At 38.5% G+C, this 11,848-nt stretch overlaps 1 pseudogene; it reads right to left on the bottom strand.

Annotated features, from left to right (window-relative positions):
• Window positions 1-8,266: 8,266 nt before the first annotated feature.
• LOC142452479 (protein SDA1 homolog) lies at window positions 8,267-10,176 on the bottom strand (annotated as a pseudogene).
• Window positions 10,177-11,848: the final 1,672 nt, after the last annotated feature.

The raw sequence follows: 11,848 nt of genomic DNA, 5'->3' as shown, positions 1-11,848 counted from the left end.
TGATTGCAACCCAATGGCTGCACTGTCTTCCCCGAACGGAGAAACATTCTGTAGAATTCCCTGTCAGCCCCAAGGGAGATGAGCATGTACTCTAGCTAAACCACGCCAATGAGCGGTGACAACGGAAAAAACTAGTCAAGCGAGAGATGAAGTGGTTCATTGAAAACCTGCAGGACTCTGGAAGTCATTCATGAGTTCTGGGCAGGAAGAGCCCCTTTCACTGTGGCAGGGCTGTGGAACATTGAAGTAGAAGTTCGCAAATTGAGTGTACTCAGAACCACATAGGTTAAAATTTCTAAGACCTGTCAGATGGTAGGAATAAAATATCTGTCTATGTTTTACTGGAAATGATTATCTATCTATCTATCTATCTATCTATCTATCTATCTATCTATCTATCTATCTATCTATCTATCTATCTACCTACCTACCTACCTACCTACCTACCTACCTACCTACCTACCTCTATCTCTATATCCTGTCCAGAAAGCTTTAGAGAGAAGTGTCCTAGTTAACAAGAAGTCAGGTTAGGCTCACCCTTAATTGTTTCAAGTTCTTTTTAGTGAGGAAAAATAAAGCGATGGTAGTTGACAGTGTTCAAGCAAGAGAACCTCATGTCAGAAGAGGCAGGATGGAAGCCACATTTGGGGAGAAACAAAAACCAGTGATGAGAGAACCCCAGAGTCCGTGCAACACGTGACTAAACTCTGCAAGAAACTGCAAAAAGCACCAAGTGCAGAGGCAGGATGATTCCTCTTTGGAGGGCAAGTTATTTCTTTCAAATATTTGAAAAGCCATTGAATCATACCAGTTTGTTATGGATGGGTTTACTTTGGGCTTTGAAAAGTATACTTTGAAAGCTGAAAGTAACCAGAAACTTGCTTGATAAACTATGATATGAATAATCCCTTCTTTCATGAATTACTTTTTTTAGCAAGGGAGAGGTCTCTGGATGTGTCATGTGACTGGCCCAGGGATTTCCTATGTGGGCAGAATCAATTAAAAATTTTTCATTCAGCCATTAGAAAATAATGTCATAGCTAAGCATCTCTGATCCAGGATCCATAGTTAAGACCAAGAGACAAAGTTCTCCAAGCACCTGTTATGAAACACCTCTTCACATCCTCTAACTTGATGGCCCCAAACTGAGGCTGTAGATATCAGTCCACTTATGTAAATGAATTATAACCACTTCTAGATTGCGGTTAAGTAAAGGAGCTCTATTTGCCAACCACGGGGCATCAATTCCTCAAGCTATGCCCTCCAGTAGCAGAAGGAACCCTACATGTGATAGCATGCTCAATAGACCAGTGGGAAAATAGAGCAATTTTAGAAACAGAACCAACAACCCCCAAGTGAATTTTGATAACCCACTCTAAATCTAGGTTCTTTAGGGCATATTTAAGGCTATTTATTCTGTGGAAATGGAGCCCTGGTGGTGTAGTGGCTAGGCATTGAGCTGCGACCCTCATGGTCAGCAGTCCAAAATCACCAGCAACTCGGTGGAAAAAAAGACTGGGCTTTCTACTCCTATAAAGAGGGTGGCTACATGAGTCAGCATTGACTCTATGCCTATATGTATGAGTAGGATGTGTCCTGTGGAAATAAAGACCTCCAATTCTTGGGTTGAATATCAGGTATTCCAAATAAAATATCAGGCCTTTATTTTCCTCTCTCTGCTATTACTTTAAACGGTATAAAATTTTGAAAGAAATTATGAAGATTAGACATAGAGATCACATGAAAAATAACATATTGACTTAGAGCATACCAAATTCCATATATAACATATTTTTTACCCAAATAACACAAGTTTCTCTCTCTCTCTCTCTCTCTCTCTCTCTCTCTCTCTCTCTCTCTCTCTCTCTCTGCTTCCTCCTCCTGGGCAGTATTTTTCTAAGTACCAATCACTATACCATTTTTAAAAGACATATTACTGTAAAAATATTAGCTAAGTATATTTATCTAAACAAACAGAAGCAAACAAATGTTTACTATGCTGGCAAACAAACATAGAAGATGTGTATTATTTGCATAGAAATATGGTAGTCTTGGTAGTGAATGTCTCTGCAAATATAGGTGTAGTTGTTGCAGGCATACTAATAGAGGCAATTATAGTAGGCATTTCAGGAATATTAACATAAGCAATGAGGCACACAAGGACACCAAGCCAAAAACCATACTCACTGTCATCAAATTAGTGCTGACTCATAGCAACCCTATAGGACAGATTAGAGAAGCCTTTGTGGGTTCCTGAGACTATCGTTCTTTAAGAGAGCAGAAAGTCTCACTTTTCTCCCACAGACAGTGGATTTGAACTAGTGACTTTGTCATTTGCAGCTCAACCGATTGAAATCCACTACACCACAAGGGTGCCTACAAAGTACACAGTCATGCAAAATTATTGCGCATTGGTTAAAGTCCCTAGGCTTGGAGGCAAAAACTCAGGAATATCTTCAATTGTCACAACCTGGTCCTTAAAGACAATGTTCTTCAAGCTACTTTGTTAAGTTGCATCTGGGTCTTAAAAGTATGCAGGTGCTCATCTAACATACAGCTATTTCCGTCAAGAGCAAAGGGGAGTGGGGGTGTGGGGAATGGTTCAAGGGTCAATACATCCAAAAAACGAATGAATCACATGAACCACTGCTTACATGAACCTAAGACCAGAACTAGATACTATCCAGTTACCACTATCAACACTAAAGCTAAGATCACAATCGACGGTCCTACATGCAGCAGAATAAAAAATGTAGACCCAAATATTACATTCACATAAAAAGACTACATGTGCTAATCTGACAGAAACTTAAGAACCCCTAAGTCTACGATCCTGATTCACTCTTAGAATTTTCAACTGAAGACATTCAAAGAGACCAATTTTCATCCAAATAAAAACCCATCTATCCATCCTACTGTCGGTGAGCTGATTTTGACTCGGAATTCTATATGATGGAATAGAATTACTCTGTAAAGTTTCTGACACTGTAAATCTTTACAGGAGCAGGTCTCATCTTTCTCTTACAGAGAAGGTGGCGGGTTTGAACCACTGATCTTGTGCTAAGACAGGCTCATAAAATAAACAGTAATACCCAAGGGGAATATATTCCCCATAACAACCAATTATAGGGGAGAAAAAGGACAATAACTTCACAAAAGCATACATGGGAAGTCATTAAAAGGTTAGAAAGGGAAATGGGGAACCCAGAAGTGGGAAGAGCGCTAACCCCTTGTGGGAAAACCACCAAGGGTGTGAATTTACTTTATGTATAAATTATCAAAAGGGAAACAATTTGCTCTATAAACTTTTACCTAAAGCCAATATATTCAAAGAACATATTGGCTACAGAAGCACTGAAGCTTAGAGATGCTGGCATATGGAGCAGATAACCCTGCCCACCCTAAGAGTCATTGTGTGTGTGTGTGTATTCACACATAAATGAGCCAACCACACTTAAATATTACAGAAAGCTCACAGACAACTTGAAACACACATATGCTTAAATGTTACAGAAAGTTCAAAGAGCTCTTTAAGTTTTCTAGAAATGGTTGCATGTTTTATGAGGCCTATATCAAGATTCTATGATTTTCATAAGCCAAGAAGTAAAAATAAAACAAAAATTAAATAAATCCATTGATTTCATAATTCAATACTCACTTCCCCCAGTTAGCTTTCATTCTAGAAACAATAGACAAGATATAGTTCAAAATTCATCAACTCCATAAATAATATGTCAGGTGGTCACAAGTGCTAACACATGACAACCAACCAAATATATAAAGAAATCAGGAAAAAGGGGAATAAATATAAGAAGGGATCCTACTGCATGAAATAAAATGGAAGTCATCTCGGACAAGGTGAAGGGTAAATGGAAGCTCAAGCAAGTGCGTGGAAGGGAACATCAACCAAGCCATGCCTGGGATATCTGGGAAAGACACTTCCAAGAGAAATCAAATGAAGTGGGAGCGTGTTGGCTGTTTTATGGGCAGCAAGGAGGCTAAAGTGACTGTAGTCAGGAGGTGATGGGAAATATTAGGTGATCCAGTCATTAAGTAGCAGTATTCTAGATTACCAAGGGCTTTGAAAGCTATGGGTCTTAGTTACCCAGTGCCGCTATAACAAAAATCACAGAGGTGGGGGATTTAACAACAGAAATGTATTCACTTACTCTTCATATGGCTAAAGTCTGAAATCCGAGTGCCTGCTCTAGAGGACAGCTTTCCGTCACTGTTAGCGTTGGACGAAGGGCTCTAGACCTCCAGCTCACCTTCCTGTGGTTTTGGAGATCTCCACGTGTCTTGGCATCTCTCTTAATCAATCTCTCAGGACTCGCTTGTTTAATCTTTATATGCCTCACAAGAGATTGATCCAAAATGCACCCTACTCTTCTCTTGCCTTGTCAATGTAACAAAGACAAACCACCCACAAATGGGATTATAATTGTAGGCATCGAGGTTGCAACACATAATTGGTGATGGTGATAACTCAATCCACAACATTAAGGTTAGTACCTTGAATTACTAAGAAAATGGGAAGTTGTTGGAGGAATGACTTGATCTAACATAAATTTCAAATCACTTTATGACTACTATGTTGAACACTGACAGTAGAGAGTCAAGAAGAAAAGTGGGGAGATAAATTGGAAAACTACCATACTAATCCAGATGAAGAAAGAAGGAGCGATGGTGGCACAGTGGGCTACACATTGGATGGCTAAACCTAAGGTCAGCAGTTCAAACCACTCACTACTCTAATTGAGAAAGGTGAGGTTTTCTATTCTTCTAAATATTTTGTCCTGAAAATTCACCGGGGAAGTTTTACTCTGCCCTATATAGTTGTTCTGAGTCACAATAGACTCAATGGCAATAAATTTGGCAGTGTGAATTTGGCAGTTAAAGGAGGAAAGATGGCTAACACTACTGTATCGATAGTGAACGAGGGTGTTAAGAATCAGTATCCTGAGACTGCTTCAAAGAAAAAGTCAAAAGTACTTACTAACAGATGAAATTTGAAGAAATAACTGGCGTTTAGACATATAAGGGTTCCAAAAATGTTCATGGAAAAATGGAATTGGAAGATCAATGGACTTTTTCCTGTAATTTTTGATATCCTTTCATATATGAATTAATTTGATTGAGATAGCGAAAGGTATTGTAGGAAATCAGAGATAAGCATGCTTGCCAAAAAAAAACACACACACACAATAAATGTGGATAGAGAATCTTGGTTTGGATAAAATTCAGATTTCAGTTTCTGAAATTTGAAGAGACTTGTCATGTGCAGTTAGAATCTTCATATGACCATTTCCCTCCATTCCCTGCACAAGTCAGAAGTGAAAATTAAATATTGGACGATATGAAAAAGCAAGCACATGAGAGAGAAGGAACAAAGAGACCAGGACTCTATGCTGCTAAAAATCTCAGAGGCTAAGAATGTGCCAACACCCTTTATGAATACCAAAATAGAGTATTGGCAATGTCAAAAAGTCCATGAAATAAGGAGATAATTCAGGAAAGTACATGCAAAGTGGACTGTGAATAGCAACAAATTTGTTGTCAAGAAGAGAAAACCAGGGATATGAGCAGAAATATGAGATGGAAAAATTAAATTGTCTAATGGGACGGATATAGCGAGAATGATGAAAAATAACAGAGAACAGGTAAAAAGAGATAATGGAAAATTAAATAGCCTGAACAGAGGTACAACTGAGCTTCAGTAAACTCTGTTTGTCTCCTAGGCTGTCTGGGAAAATGAAACACTGCTCAGAGGGCTGGGTCTCTGATTCAGTAGTAGTGATGCATCCTGGGAAGCATTTTACCTGGACGCCATAAACTTTTAGGTTAAAGGTTATTTAAGAAAAATCTGAGCAGGAGCTCAGGGATTTCTAAACTACTTGAGAAATGGTGGTCTTAGGAAACCCTGACCTTCCTTATCATAAAGCTGAAAAAGAGATTGTAGTTTAAGAAAAGACTTCGCACTAGCTCATTGTTGTTCTTTTAATATTACATAGTGTTTTAGGGGAAATTTTACACAGTAAATCAGGTTTCCATTGAACAAATTCCACGCAAATTGTCCAGTGACATTGATTATATTTTTCACACTGTGTCAACATTTTTCATGTCCTTTCTGGCCACTCTATTTCCAGTAACCTAGTGTTTATGTGCCTTTACCTTGCTTTGGAATAATGTTGACCATTTGGTCTCATATAGATGATTTTTTAAAGGAGCACAACATTCATGCATTGCATTCTTCACCTTATAAGCCAATGTGTGATTGAGCTGAAAGTGAAAGGATGGAACAGCGTAATAGTCTCCGAGGGTCTTTTGGCTGTAAGCAGCCCAGTCAGACCGACCTTCTTAGGAAGTTGAGTTCTGTTCCATATTTTCCTTTTATTCTCTCGGGACCCATTGATTGCTTCCTTAATCAGAATGGTCAACAGCAGTATTCTGGTCTGAAGGTAAATAAAGCCAGGGTTCACGTAGGCTATTAGTCCTATATACTAACAGTCTTTAAGGTTGGTTAAAAACTAATAGTTCTATGGTTGACTTCCTTTTCTTTTTTGCTTCAGATGGTAAAAGACCCAACAGTTGTTTTTCAGACTACTGTTCACAAACTTTTAAAATGCCAGACACTATCAAATTAGAATATAGAACATTAGCTTCATGAACTATATTAAACCAATTGACCAAGTTATCCCACAAGACAATGGTCCTATGACTTTAAACCCAACAGACAACACCTAGAAGGTATTTGGTCATTTAAAAATTACTATTATGTCTTATTATGTATATGCATGCACATATATACCTTTATATACCTATGTATATAAATATAGTACTAGTTTTCACATACTTATATTTCTTTCCACAGTTGTGAAAGTATGTTGCTTTCCATAGTGTCACAATCTTGAAATTTTGAATCTATAAAAACTGCTTACTATAAGATAAATAAATATTAATGACTGGAGATTGTATATGCTAATTACTTCTTACACATTAATAATTTGTTATGTACTTAGTTAAAAACATCTTTCATAGAATATTATTCAGCCATAAATGTTACCTGGTGGCACAGTAGTTAAGCAATGGACTGCTAACAGAGAGGTCAGCAGTTCAAATGCATTAATCACTCCAGGGGAGAGCTATGTGGCAGTTTGCTTCTGTAAAGATTCAACTGTCTTCATAGAACATTTTATTAAATAAATATATAAAAAATTTGAAGCCTTTGCTTCTCAACATATCTTCCATCTTGGTCTATACAATTTTGGAGGCCACGTTTCTACTTATCTTCCCTAAAGAATCCTATGTGCTACAATTTACACCATGCCAAAAGGTCTATATTGGCACATTTGGTGAGCACAAATTGCATTCCTTTTTCGTGTTCTTTAGTTTAGGAACAAAATGAAGTCAGATGGAGGAAGACTATGACTGTGGGGGGTGGGGGGTGGGGTGAGGTCTCTCAATAGATCTCTTAGAGGATAGCACTTGTTACTCTCGAAGAATGAGCAGGGGCATTGTCATGATGGGGAAAAAATCTGGGCACAAATTTCCTTGTCTTCTTCTCTTCAACGTAGTCTTAATTTTCCTTAAAATTCTTTTTAATACACCACTATGATTTCCCTATGTCATTCAAGAAAGTATATAAAGACAGTCGCCATAACCTTCTAAGCCAGCACCTCTGCTTTGAATATAACTGACTGAGAGATCCCCTCAGAAAATATTGTTTTACGTAGTCCTACTTGTCTTTAAGTGATCCGTAGGTTCACAGTTTGAAACCACCAGCCTTTGCACCGGAGAAAGACAGGGCTCTCTCCTCTACAAAGAGGTCCAGTCTTGGAAACCCACAGGGACAATTCTACTCTGTCTGTAGTGTCTCTACGAGTCATCAACCCCTTGATGGCAGTAAGTTTAGGTTTTCAATGAAACTATGACAAGCATAGTATAGAGAGAACTTGTCTGCAGCCCCCCACTGATCACAGAGCCAAGTTTAAAGATGTTTTCTCTGGAATAAACCCATGTAACAAGGAACTGGAATTATGGTACAGTGCTTTTTGTTATGGTTGCGTTCAAAAGAGTCATTTTGGAGTTTTTAATGTAACCCATCATTCTTGACTTACTCACCTTTAGTGTAACGATACACATTTAGCATTCACCTTGGAACTAAGACACTTGCTGGGAGGTTACTTCATTTGTTTCCTCTTTTTCTGAAGTTCACCTCCCAGTGCTAGCTGCTTTTCTCTGACGGGACATTTTTGGGAGCATCATCCTAAAATTCCTGTTTCTTCCCTTTATGCGTGGAACTTGAAAATGGGTTTCTTTCCGTTTTCTTTCTCCCTAATTATATTCAGTCTGTTTTTCAAAGCATTGCAGTTGCTAGTCTTGTTTCCTGGTCAGACTGGTTTTTTCGGAAGGTGTTCAAAGTCTGCAAAGTAAAGCAGCTCACCCAGGGTTCCTCCTCTTCTCTGCTTTCCCAGGAGCAGCATTGACTTCTTTCTTCCTCATTTGGGTCATGAGGATTTTCGGAAAATTCATCCGGAGTTCAAGCTTAACTAGTGCTGTTGGCTGCAGTGTTGGTTTTCCACTCCTCCACATTGTTGTTGTCCACTTTCTTGCTAATTTCTTACTGCTCTTCCATGGAAGAGTGGTGTCCATCAACCCATTCGCCACCATTTTCCTTCTCCTCACTGAGACTGACACTTTTCCATCCATCTTCATCATTTTCTGCATCCTCTTCCTCTTTCTCCACTTCCAGAACATATGCTCTTGGAATATCATCCAGAGCATCCAATTCTCTGTACTCTTGCACTCATGAGGCTTCCCACGGCTTATCCTGGAATTCCATATACAATATCTGAAGATGCAGTGATCAGAAGTGCTGAATCAAAGTTCCTGCTGACATCGCACCTTCTTATCTTTGTGTGTTTTATCCTGAGCCGGGTTTTGGAGTTCTTCAGACATGGCTAGGGGGCATGGAACTGTCATTCTCTTCCATAGCCTTGATTCCTAAGGTCTTCACTTTGCTAGAGTTCTTGCCAGTGACAAAATTGTTGGCCACAGTCATCAGCAATGGTCGAATGAACTCTGGGGTCACCAAGTGATGAAACGCATGTGCCGTAAACAGAAGGATCTTTGCTACTTTGGTGGGGCTGAAAGAACTTTTGAACAAAGGGATAGAAGTTAAAAAAGAAAAGCGCAAGAATTCCCACAAATCTGGATTCCCACAATAAGGTTCCTGAGCATCATCCTCACTTCAAAGCTCTCTTTGGACCTCTAAAGGTTTTTAGTCGTTTTCTGAAAAATCTTGGGGATCATGAATCAAATGAATGGCTGAAAAATTCAACACTCCAGTTTATTTCTTCTTTTGTATCTTGGGCACCTCCATAGCCTTCTCCAGTTTTCACCTTGGGTTTGCAGCGTTCCTTCCCAGTGGCGCACTGCACTAGGAGGTTCTTGATGTTAATCCTAATGTCTTAGAATTCAAGCAGCTGTCCTGCTGCCCCTGCTCGAAGAATGCAGAAGCAGTCACTAATCAATCTGTGACGGTCGAGAAACATAGAGCTGTGATAACATGGACAGTTTGGACATAATTCCAGATGTTCCATTTGTGGAATTCAATCATCTCATTCCAAGAGACCTTAGATGTAGTTTTGTAACTGTCTCTTAGCATAGTGTAAAATTCTGCAGCACTACGGGCACTTTATTGTTCTTGTGTTTGCTTTGTGTTCTTGATCTCAGCTACAATGTGAGTGTATAAATTCTTTTCTGAAGCTTTTCATGGAAACGCAGAAGTTCCAAGAAGAGTGCTAGGAAACTTGATGAGTTGATGAGATTCTTGTTTCTCAGTAAGAAAAACTTTGCAAAGTTTTTCAAAATGTCATTTGAAGATCAGGATTCCAGACAGTGTGATTGTAAGAGAGCAGACCTTTCAGTTCCCGGGGAAATCTACTTAGATGGTCTGGGTAGCAATGACTGACCGGTTTGTGCTGTAAACATCACCAGCTTGACTAGTTCTTTGCTGGATTCATTTTGTTGTAATTTGAAAATATCCACATTGGATTTTCAGTGATGATAGTGCTGCGGAAACTCTTCAATGATGTAGAACCGTGGGTCTCACTTGATCAGGTTCTGCAACTTCGGGAGGTTGCTGGGCAGCTGGTGTCTGTTTCTGCTGGACATGATGACTCAGAAATTCATACAGCAGGCTGCCCCTTCACTTGTCTGGCTGTGCTAGAATTGTGCAGCACAATACACTTTTGACTTACCCTTGCACATAAGCGCATGTACATGTAGCCATTTCATTTATGTTATACATTTTTATGAAAGTACACTGCATTTTTCTTTACTATTCGGGGTTCTCAAACATAGAAAGTGGCTTTTGGACCTGAGTTGCTATATTCTAGGTTTGATCATATTTAAGGGCTTGACGGCTAACTGATAGGATAGTGTTCTAATCTACCAGTCACTCTGAAATGCAAAGGGATTGCTTTATTTGGTTTTAATACATCTACTGTCACTTGATTTATTTAGAATTTATTTATTTTAGGATCCTAGGGAAGTGAAAGGACACCTTTAATAACCCCCTTTTAAGAGTTTGAGAATAGGTGGGAACTTGAGGGGAAAAAATAGAAAAGTAAAAAAGTAATGTCTGAGAAATGTACTATTTCTCAAAAACACATTTGAAAATGGAAATCAGAAGTTAGGCATTAAAATATTTGTTCTTTGGCATTAGATAGAATCTGGTGTGGTTATGACCACATGAGAATAGGGATCTATCTAGACAATTCTGAGCTAGACAGCCTGCCTACTCTCATTCAGCAATGTAGTCTCACTAGTCCTAATTGACTTGATCGGCTTTTGAGAATCTGTCTCAAAAGCATGAGATGCTTTCTCCAAGTTTAGAGCCATGAGAGACAAGCTGCATTTGCAGAAGTTTCCATTTCTAATACAACTCCTGTTGAGGGTGAAGATTTGAAGGAAGAAGATATGCTATTCCTGAGATCTTGACAAACAGAAGCAGAGAATTAGAAACCTCTCCTAGATCCTGACCTAATACATTCAGTGCTGACATAGTGTTGAAAAGTGGAGGGCAAGAGAGATGGATGTTTGTTTTATGTGATTGAAAAAAAACACTAATAAATAACAAGTCTTGCATTTACCAAGGCCCTGTTTCACTGTTTCTTGGGGAGTTGGACATGTTTCAATGTGACAGCAGGCATTCACAAACTCATAGAAAGTTTCATATTTTGAAGAATTTCATTATGAGTTGATTTGGGTTTATTCCATGAGCTATTTAGCCCTTTGAATCTGTGGAAAGTTCACTTGTCTAAGGCCTTAGAGACAGGTGGAGAATTTAGCATGAAAGAAATGGTGTCTGTACTTTCTACGTAATGCTATATGACAAGTGGAAATGTTGTTTTTGTGATATCAAGCATTTATTACATTTTTTCAGTCATTAAACTCAAAATTATGAGATCAGGTAAATCCAGTCTTAACTTTACTAGTTTGGTTAGTTTCAATTAAATAATAAAAAAATCCAGAGGATATTTTAAACTATAATAGAAAGGTGTCTCTAATTGCTGCTGTCATATATTTTTCATTTTTTTGGACATTTAAGTAAGTATTATGGACATTTCAGAAGATAGCCTTCATTGTTTAGATTTTTTGTTGTTGACATTATTGTGAATTAAAATAGAGCTTGAGCTGGATATAGCTGATACACATTCATCAAGGCACCTCCTTGTCTTCAAATAGATACCTGTCTAAACAATGCAAAGAATGGAGAGGAAACATAAATAGATATGATAATCATAATTGAATCACATCAATAATGCATCCAATGAAGTGACAT

This window comes from Tenrec ecaudatus, chromosome 7 (assembly GCF_050624435.1).
Source record: "Tenrec ecaudatus isolate mTenEca1 chromosome 7, mTenEca1.hap1, whole genome shotgun sequence".
NCBI lineage: Eukaryota > Metazoa > Chordata > Mammalia > Afrosoricida > Tenrecidae > Tenrec > Tenrec ecaudatus.
The sequence above is the reverse complement of the archived record's forward strand: the minus strand, read 5'-3'. Positions and strand labels throughout refer to the sequence as shown.